This window comes from Lissotriton vulgaris, chromosome 3_1 (assembly GCF_964263255.1).
Source record: "Lissotriton vulgaris chromosome 3_1, aLisVul1.2, whole genome shotgun sequence".
Taxonomy (NCBI): domain Eukaryota; kingdom Metazoa; phylum Chordata; class Amphibia; order Caudata; family Salamandridae; genus Lissotriton; species Lissotriton vulgaris.
Window position 1 is genome coordinate 264,300,431 of NC_141689.1, and position 17,232 is coordinate 264,317,662.

At 44.4% G+C, this 17,232-nt stretch overlaps 1 protein-coding gene across 1 annotated transcript in view; it reads left to right on the plus strand.

The window, feature by feature from the left end:
• DCC (DCC netrin 1 receptor) overlaps window positions 1–17,232 on the plus strand; it is a 1,223,862-nt gene that overhangs the window by 985,230 nt on the left and 221,400 nt on the right. The window lies entirely within an intron of this gene.

The window sequence follows — 17,232 nt, forward strand, 5'->3', positions numbered from 1 at the left end:
ACAGTTAATTATTAACTCAATATATGTTAAAAATGAATACTACCTGCCGCCCAAGCTATTCCTATAACTTTGTGGGCCTGAAGTAGTCTGAATTGTCACACTTGTAGGAGTGTGAATGTTAGTACTTGTGTTGTTACCATCATTGGCTGGACTAGCAGGGGCAATATGTGGCACAAGGTGCAGTGGCCTCCTGACGAGAAGTCCTTGGTACTTATTTATTTGCTAATTAGGCACTGCTTCAAATGCTTGGGTTGGTTACAAAGAGAAGATTGCATGAATTCTACCAGGAGCAAAATGATGTTCACAGCGAAAATACTATGGCTCAGATTTACTATCCTTCATGCAGAGGAATACTGCTGGAAAAATTGCAACTCTGCATTGCACGGAGAGCAAAAAACAGATGTAAGCATTGCCACGCAAAAACGGCGCCCGTGTTGCTTTTGCTAAAGCTGGATGTTCTGCACGAAGCTCAGCCTTGCACGCTGCCTGTGGCTCAAAGCGAGCCTGAGGTGTCTAGTCCAAGATCTGTACTGGAGGCACAATACAAAGTCCTAAGTGTAGAACGCTGCACAGAGAATCTTCTGATGTGAAAGAGGTGTGCTTTAGGGTATAGTATAAATGTTGTACAATGGAATGTCTAGTGATATACCATTTAAACCACTACCTTGAACCTAATTTCACTAGGCATGAGGATTTGGGGCTACGCCAGATCACACTACTTTAGTCCATTTGACTTTGTGTCAAAACATGTGGTATGTACTTTTTTAAGGTCGAAAATGGCCCAATTCTCAGAATCAGGCCATTTGCAACCACAAATAAAGGCTTTACCTACGTACCAAACCCTAGTTACGATTCAGTAACCTATTACCAAATCGCAAAAAGACATTGCAATTTGGCGTTAGGAAGGGGCATCTTTAGGGCGTCCCTTCCTAATACCGAATCACAGCAGTATGTAAGAATATTTTGCAACTGAAATGCAGTGGCAAAACATTTGCATTTTACCACTAACTTCAAGTTGGTGATAAGCCTTAACAAATGGGAAATGTTCCCCAAGGGACCACTTCACCTTTGTGAACGGTAGTAAAAAAAACATTTCAGAGCAGGTAGTGGTTCCACAGACCGCTGCCTACTCCTAAATATAAAAAGAAAACTTGTCATTTCTTTTTTAAATGCAACATGTTTTCCTTTAAGGAAAACGGACTGCATTTTTTTTAATGATTGCTTTATTTAAAAGCAATCATGGACATTGTGGTTTGATGACCTCAGCAGGCCACCAGCCCTGTGATTTTAGCGATTCCTAATGGGTCCCAAATAGCGACCTACCTCATTAATATTCATGAGATAGGTCGATTTGCGACCCCATAGGAATTGCTAAATTAATCTCATGGAGTTTCATATTTTAGAAATAGTAATTACCTAATTGCGATTCACAGAAAATTGCAATTAGGTCATCGCTGTTCCTAAAATTGATACATGTGGCCCATGGTTTTTCTCTAGCCCGGCCAAGACATATACCTTTGCATACATTAATCAGAGTTAACGCTTAGCTTTTGTGCATGAAATTTGATCCCTGATGTTTGCTTCCATTATTCCATTACTTTTAAATGCTTTCAGATGAATGAATACCCCAACAAACCTCTAGTATATATGTACCTGTGGTGTTTGAAGTAATGTTTGGTATCCGTTGGATTGGCTACTTTATGCAATGGTGGGTAATGAAGTGGCTTTTATTTGATTTCCTCACCAATATTTGCACTTTCTAAAATATATAGGGCATCAGCCCATGTGGTGCAGCAGACGTCTAAAACAGTTCAAGAATTTTCAACACCCCAGGCAAAATACATTTTCACTTTCTGAAGAACCCCCATAACCACAAAAAGGGTTTTTGGTCCTTCAAGTGAAAAGAAAAGGGGTCACCTGCTTTAAGATAACTTACCCAAGACAGGGATAATATACATAAATGTTAGAATAGACTAGGGCAACTATAACTTAATACAACAAAATAGGAGGCACATACTAAGATGAAGGGAGAGGCATGTGAACACAACAAATATAAAAATATTCTTATTTATTTTTATGATAAAAATGAAGATAGCACTATATCTATATTATATTCTTTTTACCAAAAATTCATAATCATTGTGTATAATTACCAATGGGATGAATGTAATTCAGTTTCATATCTTTCTCTCACATCATCATACATACATGCATTTGTTCATCTCTCATACAGATTGATATGGATAACATCAATTGTGATCATCTACCCTAAAGAAAAATATATTTGTTCTGATATTATAATAATTGTTACACAATTGTGGCCTAACCGATATGAATATTGTTCTACACATGCGTTTCGGCTGGTCGCCTTCTTCAGGACGCCACAGAATGAACTATCCAGTGTAATATCTGATAAAATATTGGGCTTGTGATCCTGAAAATGGAGATTACCTTTGTTCAGTTTTGCAAGTTCCCTGAGTCCACTAAAATGGTAGATATCTTGCAAAGACTCTACTAGTTCATGTGTATTCAGGAGGGCTTGTATGGTGATGTCCCCTGTTAGAACTGGGGTCTCTAGTTGGCAGAGGTAGGTATCTTTGTCCAAATTGACTCCCTTGCTTCTAGTCAGGGTAAGGGGTTTACACACTTTAGATAACCCCTGCTCACCCCCTTGGTAGCTTGGCACAATCAGACAGGCTTATCCCAAAGGCAATGTGTAAAGTATTTGTACCAACACTCACAGTAACACAATGAAAGCACCACAAATGGACAGCACACCAGTTTAGAAAAATAAAATATCTTTATGTAAACTAAACAAGACCAAAACGACAAAAATCCAACATACAGATACTCAGTAGAATGTTTTTAAAAAGGGTTGTTGCAAAAATAAACTTGTTGATGGTAAATGCAACACTTTTCTCTCAAAGTACCTTGGATGCATAACACAGAACAAACAAAAGGGTCTCAGAGAAGGTGATGCGTCGATTCTTCCTGCGCTCTGGTTACGATGCGACAAGATGGTGCCTTAATGCGTTAAGACGATCCAGTGCGATGTGACAAAGTGGCGTCTTTGATGTGATGCGTCAACGTGGAGGCAATGCGTACGCGCCCGATGGCTAAGCAACAAAATGTGTGACACGCTTTTCTGGTGATGCTATGGCGATCAGCAGCGGCACGCTTCCTTAGCAATGCGACGGCCCTGCGATATGCATCTTCGGTGATGTGGCTGTGATGCAGAGGCGAACAGCGGCAGCGGTGAAATGTTACCTTAGCAATGAGACGACGGCTGCTCCAGCGGCAACACACTTCTCTCTCGTTGCGGCGCACTTCCAGCTCCCACCAGCAAGGGCCTCACACACAGTTACAGGCACCTCTGGGCAGGTCAGAACTCCCAGCAATAAAGTTCAGGGAAGCTGGGAGTGAAGTCCTTGTGTGCCTGGGACTTCGAAAACAGGAGGCCAGCTCTTCTTAGGCCCTTGGAGACTTTTCTTCAGATGGACACAACAAACAGCAAAGTCCTTCTTCAAGCAGGGGACACAGCACACAGCAAAGTCCCTTTATCCTCTCATTAGTAGAAACAGCATACTGCAGGCCAACCCCAGACACACAGCAAGGGCAGTCCTTCTCCTCAGTCTCTTCAGCTGTCCTATTTGGGAACAGGTTCCTCTTGATCACAAAGTAGTCTAAAGTTCAGGGGTTTCAGTTCTCATTTTCATACCACAAATGTATTTGTTTTCTATGTGTGAGGGGTCTTGGACCCAGTCCAAACCAGTTCTGGGTGCACACTGCCAGTGCACAACTTCTTTCTTTGTCAGTGTGGGCCAGGATCCTCAGAAACACCACAGGAGGTGGAGCCAGCATTGTGGAAGGCAGGCACAGCCCTATTCAGGCCCAGATGCTACTGCCCCCACGACTCCAAATGCAGATCAGCCTATTCAGCCTAGTGCTGACTCACCCAGACTCCTGGAGCCACCCCTGCCCCTGTCACTTTTTAAAACAGACAGTCAATCCACAAACAGGCAGAGCCACACAGAAAGGTTGAACAAGAAAATAGCCACTTTCTAAAAGTGCTATTCGCAAACACAGAATTTAAAAACCATCCTTCCTAAAAGATGTGTTATTAAAGTCTGATTTTCAGGGATACCAGACTCCAAGTTTCTATCTCACTCCTATGGGACGATATGCAGGTAAACATGTAACACGGCATTCCCCATTCTGTCCAATGGGCAAGACAGTGTTTTAATAGTGAAAAACGAAATTGACAGTATTTCACTATCAGGACATGTTACACACACTATTACATGTCCTAACTTTTACAAACACTGTACCCTGCCCAGGGGGGTAACTTGGGCCTACCAAAAGGGTATCCTTGGTGTAAGAAAATGGAAGGGTAAGGCCTGGCAAGTGGGGACACCAGCCAGGCAGACTGCAGTTAACAAACTGCTTACAGGCACTACAGTGGCAGGCCTGAGACCTCTTTTCAGCACTACTCATTTGGGTGGCAAAATCTGTGACGCAAGCCCACTAGTAGCATTTGAGTTACCAGACCTGGCACACTTAGTGCACTTTACTAGGGACCTACTGGTAAAACAAATATCCCAATCATGGATAACCCATCACAGTAACATACACAAAGAGCATATGCACTTTAACACTGATCAGCAGTGGTAAAGTGCCCCGAGTCCCTCAGCCAACAACCACAGGTCAGGAAAAATAAAGGAGGAAGAAGCAAAAAGTTTAGGGATAAACCTGCAAAAAGGGCCATTTCCATCATCCCCATTCATTGAACCAGGAGACTAAATATAGTATGATGAAAAGATGTCCAAATGGGACTGTGATGGTCTCAAAAAGTAATTTGCAGAAAAGCACTCGACGGAGATGTAGAATCAGATCCGGTGAACCCCGTTATTCAGTGGTTCGCGGCCTCAATTGATTTATGTGGATACAGAGCACTAACGCAGAGATATTTTTTTTTTTTGTATTCACATACCTCCCTGCTCGTTTTAGTATGTGCCTCACCTTTTGTTGAATTAAGTTATAGTTGCCTCAAATCTTTTCTAAATGTTTGTGGTCCTTCTGCAGTTACTGGGTGCCACCTGTGCTGCTGCCTTGCCTCTCCTTGTGGCAGTGCCTGCCCTGCAAAGAAACATTTTGAATTCACATTACAAAGTGATGTTGGAAAACATCTTTTTTTTTATTAAACTCTTTTTATTGGTTAACCAAACAACAAACAGAAAAAACACTAAGGTGGAAGCCAGCAATAGTTACATATGTTAGGTCCATTTGGTACAGGAGTATTAACATTACAATAAATGTTAGGGATCAAGGGGATCCCGGCGCGTCCAAAACCAGACTTGGCATAGGTGCCTCACAGATATCCCTGCGATGAGCATTCCACGCACCCCATATCTTCCCACATTTTACGCGGGCAGCCCCTAGACAGGTACACCGCACGCTCTCTAAACATGCACGAGTCAAGATCATCCGCCCACTTCCCAATCCGGGGCGGCTGACGCGCCCCCCACAACTGCGCAATATTGCGTTTGGCCACCATACACGCTAGCGTAACCCACTGCTTCTGATATTCATTGAGGTCCGTCGGCTCCCACACATTCAACAAACATCTCCGTGCCTCAAGTCCCACCTCCTGTCCCAGTACCGCCCTCAATTCCTCGTGTAAAGCCCTCCAGTATGATTGCACATAGGAGCAATTCCAAATGATGTGCATCAGGGTACCCTCCTCGCCGCACTCTCTCCTGCACTCTCCACACTCAGCCGGTCCCATTCGCACCAAACGTGGGCCCGTCACATAAGTCCTATGCAGGATTTTCAGCTGAACCAGGCGTAATCTCATTTGTAACGCCACAACTTTGGGAGAGGACACGGCCTCAGTCCAGTCCTCATCATCAAGTTCCAACCCGTCTGCAGTCCACTTCGCCCTAAGCTTCATGAGTGAGTCCCCGATATTATTAATCAGTTTCCGGTAAATGAGGGATGTGGTCTTCTCAGGAAGGTGGCACCCTTCGGGACATGCATGACCAAGGCGTTGGAAAACATCTTTAAACTTGTATCAACCACTCATTCAGTCCTCAAGCTGTCTTTCTGCTGCCTGCGAATTTTGTAATTGTAAAGTTCAGTAAAATCTTTGACTGTCAAATGGTATAATACTGTGATTGTGGTATATTTTATTATATTTAGCATTGACTCCTAAGCTTTCTATATATGTCTAAATTGGGAAAGCTAATAATAATAATAATAATAATAGGGAGGTTTATAAGGCGCCTGGTTACGCACACCGGCGTGTCCCCGCGCTATGATGAGTGGGAGTAACAGAGTCCCCGCAGCACCCGGGGCCAATCTACTGGACAAACAGGTGAGTTTTAAGTTTACCCCTAAATCTGGACTCAGATGATTCCAGGCGGAGTTCCAACGGGAGCCTGTTCCAGCTTCTTGCTTCCAGAAACCGTGTCTTTTTTACTTTGGGAATTTTCAGTAGCCCCGCGCCAGAGGATTTCAAGGCTCGGGCTGGCGAGTAATGAGGTCCTGTAACGGTTTCGGTGCCTTGCCGCCTATAATGTGATGGCACGTGCACAGAGCCTTAAACTCCATTCTACTCCTCACCGGAAGCCAATGAAGTGCATGCAGCGCTGCCTTCGAGGCAGACCTTCTGGCTAGCCTCAGGACCAAGCGGGCCGCGTCGTTTTTTAACACCTGGAGGCGGTCCAAGCTCTTTCCCGAGGCACCCAAGTAAAGAAGATTGCCATAGTCCCATTGCGCGGTGACAAGGGCATGCACCAGCGTCCTTCGAGCCTCCATAGGTAGAAGCTCAAGAACCTTCGGCAGGCCTTTCAGGACACCGAAGCATTCCCCCCACCACCCGACTAATCTGGGGCGCAAATGTTAATTCCGCATTGAGCCATACACCCAGATTTTTGACTTCCTGACATGGTGTAGGGGCCGGCCCAGACAAGGTGGCCACCATGCCGATGACCACACCGACGCCCCCCCCTACCACAAGCACTTCCGTCTTGCTACCATTCAGCCTCAGGCAGTTGGTCGACATCCAGGATGCCAGCTCCTGCATGCATGCTCTGAGCCTGTCAGCAGCAAGATCGGGCGCACATGATAGGGAGATGACCAGCTGCGTGTCATCAGCGTATGACACTATACGCAGCCCATGGCCTTCAACTATGACTGCCACTGGGGAGACATATAGATTAAATAAAGTTGGGCTTAGGGACGAGTCCTGAGGTACGCCCCGGCCCAAGTTGATCACATTAGAGTAACAGTCCCTCTGCCTGACCTGGAAACCACTGCCTACCAGGAAGGACTGGATCCATTTCAGCGTGGCACCTGAAATCCCACCTTCATTCAGACACTGTAGCAAGGTGACATGTGCTACAGTGTTATGTTATGTTATGTTATTGGTTCATTTTATAGCGCACGGCTACTCAAAAAGAGTGTCCCGGCGCTTTTATTGGAGAAGGCAAGAAAAACTGCAGCATAATAACATAACACCAAAAGAAAGACTAAAAGAGTAGTGAGCCAGAAATACCAACAAAAACGGCTACTGAGTAAAAAGCCACGTCTTAAGGCCTTTCCTAAAAGCCAATAAGCTAGTGGCACCCCGTAGGGCCAGCGGCAGAGAGTTCCATAGCTGAGATGCCAGCAATCCAAAAGAGCGCCCACCAAGGCGCGCTTTCTTTACCCGAGGGACGACAGCAAGGTGCAGGGATTCCGACCTCAGAGACCTGGTCGGATGATAAAAGACCATTCTCTTTTGGAGGTACTTAGCTCCCCCCTTGTGAAGAGCTTTATAGACCAAGGTCAGAGCCTTAAAGGCGATCCTCTTGCGAATGGGCAACCAATGTAACGTTACCAGCAAGCCCGAGGCACTGGAGCGCCTACTAAGGCCGAAGATAGCCCTGGCCGCGGCGTTCTGCACCACTTGAAGGCGCTGCAGCAGGTACTCTGGAAGGCCCAGGTAGAGAATGTTGGAATAATCCAACCTGGACCCAATCAGAGCCTGAACTGTCAGCGTCCTATGTTCCACGGATAACAAAGGAAGAAACCTCCGCAGCATCCTAAGGATGCCAAAGCACATGCCAGACAGTGTCAAATGCCGCACTTAGATCCAGGAGGATTAGGGCCATGGTTTGGCCCTCATCCACCACCTGTCTGATGGTCTCGACCGCCATAAGTAGGGCCAACTCGGTAGAGTGGCGGGGTCGAAATCCAAACTGAGTAGCGTGAAGGAGAATAGCTTCCTCCACGTATTCCATCAGCTGGGTATTCACGACCTTCTCCGCCACTTTAGCCATATAGGGTAGAAGTAAAATAGGGTGGAGGTTCCGATATTCGCATTTTTTTAGAGGGGGAGGACTACCGCCTGTTTCCACCCTATAGGTACCGTGTGAGTCCCAAAGGATACCTCCAGCAGATGTCTGATGTAAGGCTAACTGATCATCAGGCTTTCAGTAAGCTGCTTGGGCGAGGCAGGATCCCTAGGGGAACCCGACTTTATGTATCTGAAGATCTGTAAAAGTGCCTCTGGGGAAGGGGTAGTAAAATTCTCCAGACCATATCGTCCCCTGACTACCCCTGCAACTTCTACGAACTCGGATCCTGTTATGGTTTGTCCCGGAAAAGATGAGTAAATTCATCTAAACATTGTTGCTATTCATAATCCATTTCCTCAAAACAAATATCCAATTAAATTAATAGCTGTCTGACTGTCTGAAAAACAACCCAATAAAGTTGTCTGTGGTGATGCTGATTGTTTTTGCTTTGTCAAACAAATAGGGATAAAACAAATAATGTTGGTAGGTCATTGGAATACTGTAACCATGTTTATTACCACTTTTTAGGTCTCGCCTAGCGTTGGAGTAGGCATGCGCTCCTGCATCTGTGAGGGCTCTTGTAATCTATGAATTTCGGTAGTGGATTTGAAGCCACGCCCATCTTTTGGATTGGCTGGCATCATCGTTCATGCAAAACGCTGGTCTCCGATTGAGCATGAGGCTTCTTTGTTACTGCCCTGTCTCCTTTTTGGATGGCCCATCCCGACTGGAGGTTTTACTTGTGGCATTATACTGTTTTCTTCATTACTTGGTGCAGGCACTTTGTTTTTTCATTAAAGGGAAAGCGCAATGGCAGCAGCTTGTTTAAATGAAGCCGGCTGTTTTGTTAAAATCCTCCTCATGTTTACATTAATTTTACTTCCGCTGTACTGCGCACGAGTAAAATGTATTTGTAATTGAACTTTTAGTCAGTAGAATATATCCTCCTGGTTGATTGTGGGTCAGGAGCATGCTGCAGATGTTGGGCTTCTTCTGCTCGCAGCCCTTTCTTCCAAGTCTTAGAGGTGACCTTATTGTCGAGACCGAGCGGCCTTCTCAGATTTAACTTTTTGCTTCACTGAACGGGCACTTCCCAATGCAGCTGTCTCGGCTATCACAACAGAGACTGTCTTGCAAATGTACACACTGCAGCCTTTTGCGGTATTACACCAGATATGCTAAAGTGCAGCTCGGATTTAAAGGCCTCGTTTTCAGCTATTTCAATGCAAATGCGTTTAAGTAGCGATGCTTCCCATGGACTTTATGGATACAAAATCATATCCCGCATTACTATCTCCTTTCTTGAATTTATCAGTTTGCAACTACTGTAATCGTTGTAAATGTGGCATTTTCAAAAATGTTCTAGCGCTTGAGTAAAATTACTACACGGTAATAGGATCTGGGGAAATAAAAAGCATGCATTGCACAAGCGAAGGAGCCAGTCAACAGGGCTGCCTTTTTCCTGTGACTAATGACTGACTAATGGATCAGTTACAACTGTCTTGCGTAATGCCACGTCAGTTACAATCTTTTTCATTTGACTTATTTTAACCGGATTTGTAGAAAATTAATACGCATTTTAGTCTACGGATTAATGGGTGAGTGGCACAAATTATCTGCCGCCACTCAAAACAGCACAGAAAATCTAAAGCACCAGGGTCAAGCAGGACTTCCCGCTAATGACACCAGGCCCAAAAACTCGAGTACCAGTTATGCTGATTGGTTTATTTATTTGTTTCACGTTGTGCCTATTATAGAATGTCCTCACCTCTGGGCAATCGGCAAATAAATATTCTAAAGAAAATGCCGCCCACCTCCACGTTTATAAGTAGCTCAAACCGTCCTAGTGCGCTACTAGTGAAATGATAAAATATTTCCGTCAAAGTGACCGAATACTACGTGCACGTGCTGTCAGTGCTTTGTCTGAACTGGGCGCCGTGCCCAGAGGTTGGCTCCATCTGCCAAGGATGTGCACATCTCCTCACATGCAGGCAGAATCATGTTGACTGTTCCCAACACGTTTCCACGCCCTTCCTGTATGAAGGTGGACCAATGATAGACTTGCTACTGTTTAATGGGAGGACGGTATGGATTTGTCCAGTTCCGTAGAAGTTACGGGGGAAAACACTGAAGTGGAAACTAGACTTTTGTGTGACAGACAGTTTCTATGTGGAGAAGCTTGATGGCAGGAGAGAACAGTGCCACTTCTGACGAGGCTCAGGTTTGCGAGGAGCCATTTAATTTTCTTCCCCAGAAGGATTGAAGAAGGGGTAGATGCAGGACAAATAGGTATTACCATTTTTGAGCAACGGAAGAGGTATAGCTGAAAGACGTAAAACAAATATTTGATTCGATTTTTCCAATTGCGCCTAGTGTATTTTGATAGATAATTGGATTGATGCACCTCCCCCCCCAAATGTGTAACTTGTAGTTTACAGATTTGACTCCAGAATGCTTTAAATAAAGCTTTCATCCTTCTGAGGTCCATAACATGCTCAATTGATTTGAGTAATACCATCTATTTCGTAGGTAGTTAGATAATTGTTTCTTGGATTACACCTGGAAGTACTAAGTTTCATTCCCAAGTTTAAAAGCAAGCATTTGCAATGTAATAGGTAACGTATTTACGTGGGTGTAAGCTATTGGCATTGTAAATGACAATGACTTTTATTTATATTTTGAAAACCGAAACATAAATAAAGGACATTGTCATTTACAATGCCATTAGCTTATTTTTAGGTCGAGCATTCGAGACCTCTTGTTTATAGTTTAGTATATACTTATATGTGTATGTATTTTGTGGGCTCTGGAGATCATCCCTAGGACTTGTCTACTTCCACTTAGGGACTTTTTTTTCTGTTCAACTGCCTCATTTTAACTGTCTTAATAGAAAACGAACAGCAGAGGTCATTAAAATACCAGATTTGCTTTCTGCTTAGGGACTTTCCTTTTTTTTTTACTCTTCTGGCAACTGCTTCTATTTAACTTTCTTGATAGAAAACGACCAGCAGAGTTCAGTTAAAATACCAGAATCACGTTAGCATTCTCTAGATTCCAGTCCATATAAATTGTCTTCCATGAGCACTCATAGACAATATTTTTTTAAATCTTGTATTTTCAGTGATATGACCACCAAAGGCCCTGATTTTATATTAAAAAGAAAGCTTTGGACTCTACCATTTCTTGTTAACAGGGTTCTCCGGTTGTACATAATGTCTTCTTGGTTATATATAAGGTAACAAAAATGCTTCTAACACATTTTTATAATAATTTTTCCACATGCTGCAAAGCAGCCATTCTGCTCTGCAACACAGCTTAAAGACATTGACAACACCACCAACACATATAAGGCCCCAAAGGCGAGACCTATTAGCAATGCCAATGCTAGTGTTCTCCAAACTGAATTATTGATAACTGTTAGACCTGACACCCTTGGCGTGGTTTCCCCCTATCTTTTTGCCTCTATCTCCTATATTTTTGATGCTGTGCTGGATTAGAAGCTTTGGGCACTTTGCCACTGCTGATCAGTGTCAAAGTGCAAGTGCTCCCTGTATAAATTCTTATTTATTTTTTTTAAACTTATTTTATTGAGTTTAATGTCTCCCACATCGTTACATCATTATTCTTCAACATTTCATAACTTCTAGCCCCTCATACTCCTTCCTTCTCATATCTAGGATTCTATTTTTATTATTGCTTGCTCTTCTAGCTGAGGATATTTATGAATACTATTAACAGTGTCATGGTCTCCATTATCAACCAGTTTATACTCAAATAACATATTATCTAACCCCCCTCTCTTACCCCCCACTGGTGTGTCCAACTCTGCAAATTTTCAAGCATCGCTCGCTTGCGGAGTACATCCCCGTCAGTGTGAGGAAATTCCTGCTGCCGCGAAGATCGAGATCGTTGCAGCGCCTGTTGCCGCTGCAAGAACTGACGCATCCTTCGCTTGCGGAACGCATCGCTCCGGTGCAGGAAAAGTACCATCGCTGCGAATATCGTCGCAGAGCCTGTCGTCGCGGGGTGATATCGCCGCACCGCTTGCTTGCGGACCGCATCACGTCGCTGCGAACATCTTCACAGGGCCATCGCATCGCGGGGCCGCGAGAGGAGAAGATTGACGCTGCACCGCACATCACTGCCGCACCTGAGATCGTCGTTGTCCCGAAGATCGACGCATCATGCCTTTGCGAGGCGCTCCCTACGGAACATACGCACCGGAATCCACACAAGGTATCGCCTCCCTCCCCATACAGACTGGATTCGTCGCAACACGCCCGCTGCGTCCAGCGGGACTGTCGCATCGCCTCCGCAGGGTCTCAGGATTGACACATCGCCTGTTTTTCACCGCACCAGCTTCTGTTTTGAAACTTTGTCGCATCTAAAGGTACTGTTGGCTAAACGTAACACAACTCTGAACTATTCTAACGCAACTGTGGATTATTTTGACACAACCCTTAAGAACTCTTTAGAAACCACATTCTTGAACTTGTGTATGTTCGATTTTTGTCATTCTGGTCTTTAGTTTAGATTAAATACTTCTATTTTTCTAAACTGTTGTGGAGCCCATTTGTGGTGTTTTCACTGTGTTACTGTGAGTGTTGGTACAAATACTTTACACATTGCCTTTGATAAGCCTGTCTGCTCATGCCAAGCTACCAAGGGGGTGAGCAGGGGTTATGTAAAAAATGGTTCCTCCTTACCCTGACTAGAAGCAAGGGTCCCTATTTGGACAGTGGTACCTACCTCTGCAACTAGAGACCCCCAGTTCTAACAAAAACTATATAATCCAGCGCCCATTACCTTATTTTTACTGATCCATTGTCATACTTGCAACTTGTTTTTTTATATCACAAATAATATCACACTTATGCCGTTTCAAAGCACTGTAAACAAAATGGGTTATTAACTAGGCCTAGACGACACTTAAAATGCGCAGTATAAACTACAACGTTGTTGAATTTTGCGTTATGTGAAATTCCTCTAAATATTGTATCATTCAGTTTTGCGTCATCTTTTCCATCGGGAGAGTTGCTCACGCAGAAAGAAAAATCTAGCTGAGAGACATTTTATGATGGAGCCAATCTCCTGCTGGCATCGCATGACTTTTTTTTACACGAGTTATGTTCTCAATCGAATAAAATCACGCAAGAATGCAGCAAACCACATTTCATTCTAAAGGCATAGCGGAAAACAGACACAAGAATGAACATAGAAGATGTGCGTCAAAGAAATAGCCGATGTAGCCGGGTAATGGGAGGTTAAGGAGTTGGGAAGGGGAAAAATCTAATAAATGCATTTAATATATATTGCACCTCACTTTTGTCTTTAAATTGAACAAATGTACATTTTTCATCCCCGTTTGCACAGATGTTCCTCCTACATATTTTTCTCACCGATGAATTAAAAAAAAAAAAAATTCACGAAACATATTTTTACAGGTTAGGATGGGCTTTTACCGGTAACGCATTCTTTCCAGCCGCACGAATTGCTGTCTCATATACAGATCACCACTGACATCTAGTGGTGAAATCCGTGTCCATTTGGGGTTTCATCTGCACACATAGCCCATGCCCCTGCTTGCCGGAGAGCCCGACAATACAGCCATACCCTTACAGTTAGTAACGCGGTTATTAAAGACTGGAGTGTAATAGCGGGTATGAGTGTCAATGATCCTCGATTGAAGAAGAAAAGTGAGGACAGACACTTGGGAGATACTAAAAAAGTTATTTTAACATTTTTACTATTGCGCACTCTTTATATTACTGATTTTTTTTTTAGTTTCGAATGGAATACGGAAAACCTTATTTTTTTGTTCGGAAAACCGAGCCAAAATTCTAAAGGAATCTGTTGCATCAGAGAATACGGATGTAAAGGTCACCCCAACAGAATGCGAGCGAAGAAACATATCTGCGAGAGCATATTTTGTTATCCGTAATCTCTTTAAAAGATCTGCAACACAATATGAAGCTTTCGAAAGAATCCTCCGCACTGAAAGGCCTTTTTATTTGTGCCCAGTTTAATCTCCACGTGCATTAACGCACACTCTCTTTTTGGACGCTTTTAAAGAATACAATTCCGGGAATGTCTTATCAGTCCGGATTCAAATCCTCCTTTTAAGAGGTGTGTAATCTTCCCTTGCCACATGCGAGCGGCTATTTTCATTCTTTAGGGTTCCATTAACGCGCGGAGTCAGGAGGTGAAACCGGGATGGATTCCACACTATCTCGACAAATTGAATTTCTCTGGCATTTCTCGAGCCAGGCTGACTGCTGAGCTGTGACCGCCATTTCCAGCCAAGGCCTGCCAGTTTCACTGAGAAGAGCCCGAGCTGTGCAGCAACGGCGTGACCATACATGCCAACATTTTAGAAGGGAAACATGGGAGATTTTAGATAAACAAGCAGGAGATTGTATTTCTCCTATTGACTTCTGTCAGGCCTGATTCTGGGTTGTTGTCATGTATGGGACTGTTGCCGCAGGATCGAATATCAAAAATGCAGATGCATGTGTTCTTTTCCCCTAACCTGTCAGCAGCACGGAGAAAGCGCTAAATTGCGTGACAAAAATGTTGTGCACTGGTCTGCAGGAGCAGGTTACTGGCAAAGAAAACTACGAGTCTCACTAGACAAGTCCCTGCTGAAATCTTAAGAGGAATCAGGTTTCTCTATGCAGGAATTGGGAGGCAGGACTCAGAAGACCAGCTTGAAATTGTATTCTCCCATCTAAATCGGGAGGGTGACCATGTATGCGTTACTTCTGGCGCTGCACATGGCAGATGAAGGTGGAAGGAACAAGATGGGTCTGTAGTAGATGGGATCGTTCAGGTTAACCAAATGTTTCTTCAGGAGTAATGTGACTTCTACGTGTTTGCTGCTATCCAGGATGTGTTCACTGAGGATGAAGAACGTGATGATGGTGGTGAGGTTGGTGCTGATTAGTGTGCTTCCCAAGTTGCACATGTGGTGAGGGCAGGGGTCTGTGGTGGCCCCTAAGTGGATGGTCTGCATAATTCTGACTGTGTCATCACGGTGAGAGGGCTCCAATTTGTTAGAAGGTGGGTGCTCCTGTTGGGGGTGGGGTGCGTGATGGTGTTTTCTATAATGGCTTGGGGTGCAAAGTTGGTGCAGATCTTGAGTATTTTCTAGTGGAAAAAGTCAGAATGTTCATCGCAGAGGACCTGTGATGGGGTAATTGTGTTGGTGGCTACTGTTAGATGGGGGAATTCTTTGAAGATGTTGAAGAGTTCCTTGCGGCAGTTGGAGCAGGATTCTAGTCTGAGCATGGGTGTAGTATTTCTAGCTTCTTTGATCTGGACTAGGTACCTTCTGAGTGCGGATTTGCAGGTATCGCTAGAAGTGTTGTTTTGGATGGTTCTCCAGCTTCTTTCTAGTTGTTTGCAATTTGTCTTGGATTCTCGTTGGTCTTGTGTGTACCAGCAAGCTTGGGCATGATTCTTGTATGCCTGATCTACTTCATGGGAGGCAAGATGTTGGTGCAATTTGTGATCCAAGTCTTGAAAATGGATAGGTCATTTTGTAGGTTGCCTGTGAGGATAGGCTGGTTAGAGCTGAGGGAGTGGCTCCAGTCATCTTGTGCTATGCTGTTCCAGTTGTGGCTGAATTAGATGGCTGGCTTTGGTTTGATGGAGTGGGGTGCATTGAGGTAGAAGTGTACAATGGAATGGTCCGCCCATATGACCGGGTTTAGGTGGCTGAAGGTAATCTTATTGATGGCTGTGAAGACTGGGTGGTGCGTGTGTCTGGTGATGTGAGTCAGGCCTTAAATGACCTGTAGGAGTTTGATCTTGTTGAGGCTGTCTAGGAGGGCAGTGGCATTGTGGTCTACTGGGTCATTGAAATGAATATTGAGGTTCCTGAGCAGTAAGTAGCCATTGCCTTTAAAGTTGATGGGAGTGATGAAGTCTGTGAGAAGTTTACTGAAGGTGGTGTCGGGTCCTGGCAGTCAATAAGCGAGGATGCCTGAGATGGTCATGTAGTGGATTACATGTATTTGGAAGTGCATGTGAATTATTAGTGCCATGTGTTGTTCTGTTGTTGTTGTGCAGGTGATGGTGTCTTTGTGGATGATTGCAAGACCTCCTAAAGGTTTGTGGGGCCTGTCTCTGTGGACAAATGGCCTCTGTGATGGCGGTGGATGGATGACAGGCTGAGGCTGGTTTCGCTGAGAAACAAGATATCCAGGGAGTATCTGTGTCAATAAGGTTCCATACCTTGGTAGCGCTTATGCCAAGAGTTCTGGGTGAGGAGCATGCAGGTGGTTCGCGGTGAGGTGTGTGTGGTGTGCGGCTTAGGGGTGATGTTACAAGAGAAGCGGTAGCGTGCAAATGAGAAGGGTCCTATTGTGTGATGCTGCGTGGAGTTCGGACAGCAAGAGTGTCAGTATCCGGTGTTGAATGCTAGAAAGTTCTAGGAAGTGTAGCAGTGGTGGTCGGACAGACCAGGTTCCATGGTGCTGGGCTTAGTCCACATACAGACGGGTGCAGATGGGCTTTTCTTTAGCTCACCAGGGGCTAACCAACTGGGCCACATGCTACACGATCATGCAGCGGCCGTCATTAAGTAAGTCCTAGGAGGTAGAGGAGCACATAAGGGCAAGAAACCTCAATAGAGAAGGAATGTGGAAGAACAGGTAGGGAGAGGGGGTGTAGGAGGCAGGAAAAGTGCATGAGTGTGAGGTGGGGGGAGTTCTTGAAGTGGGGGAGAAAAAGCAGTCAGTAGAAATGAGTCATGGCCAAGGCAATTAAAACGTGCACAAATATGGGCACAAGAGGACTAGAAAAGAGCACAGAAATGAACAGAGAAGATTGGGCTGAGCAATAAAATGGGCATCAAAGCCAACACATAAACCAAACAGGCACAAAAGACAAA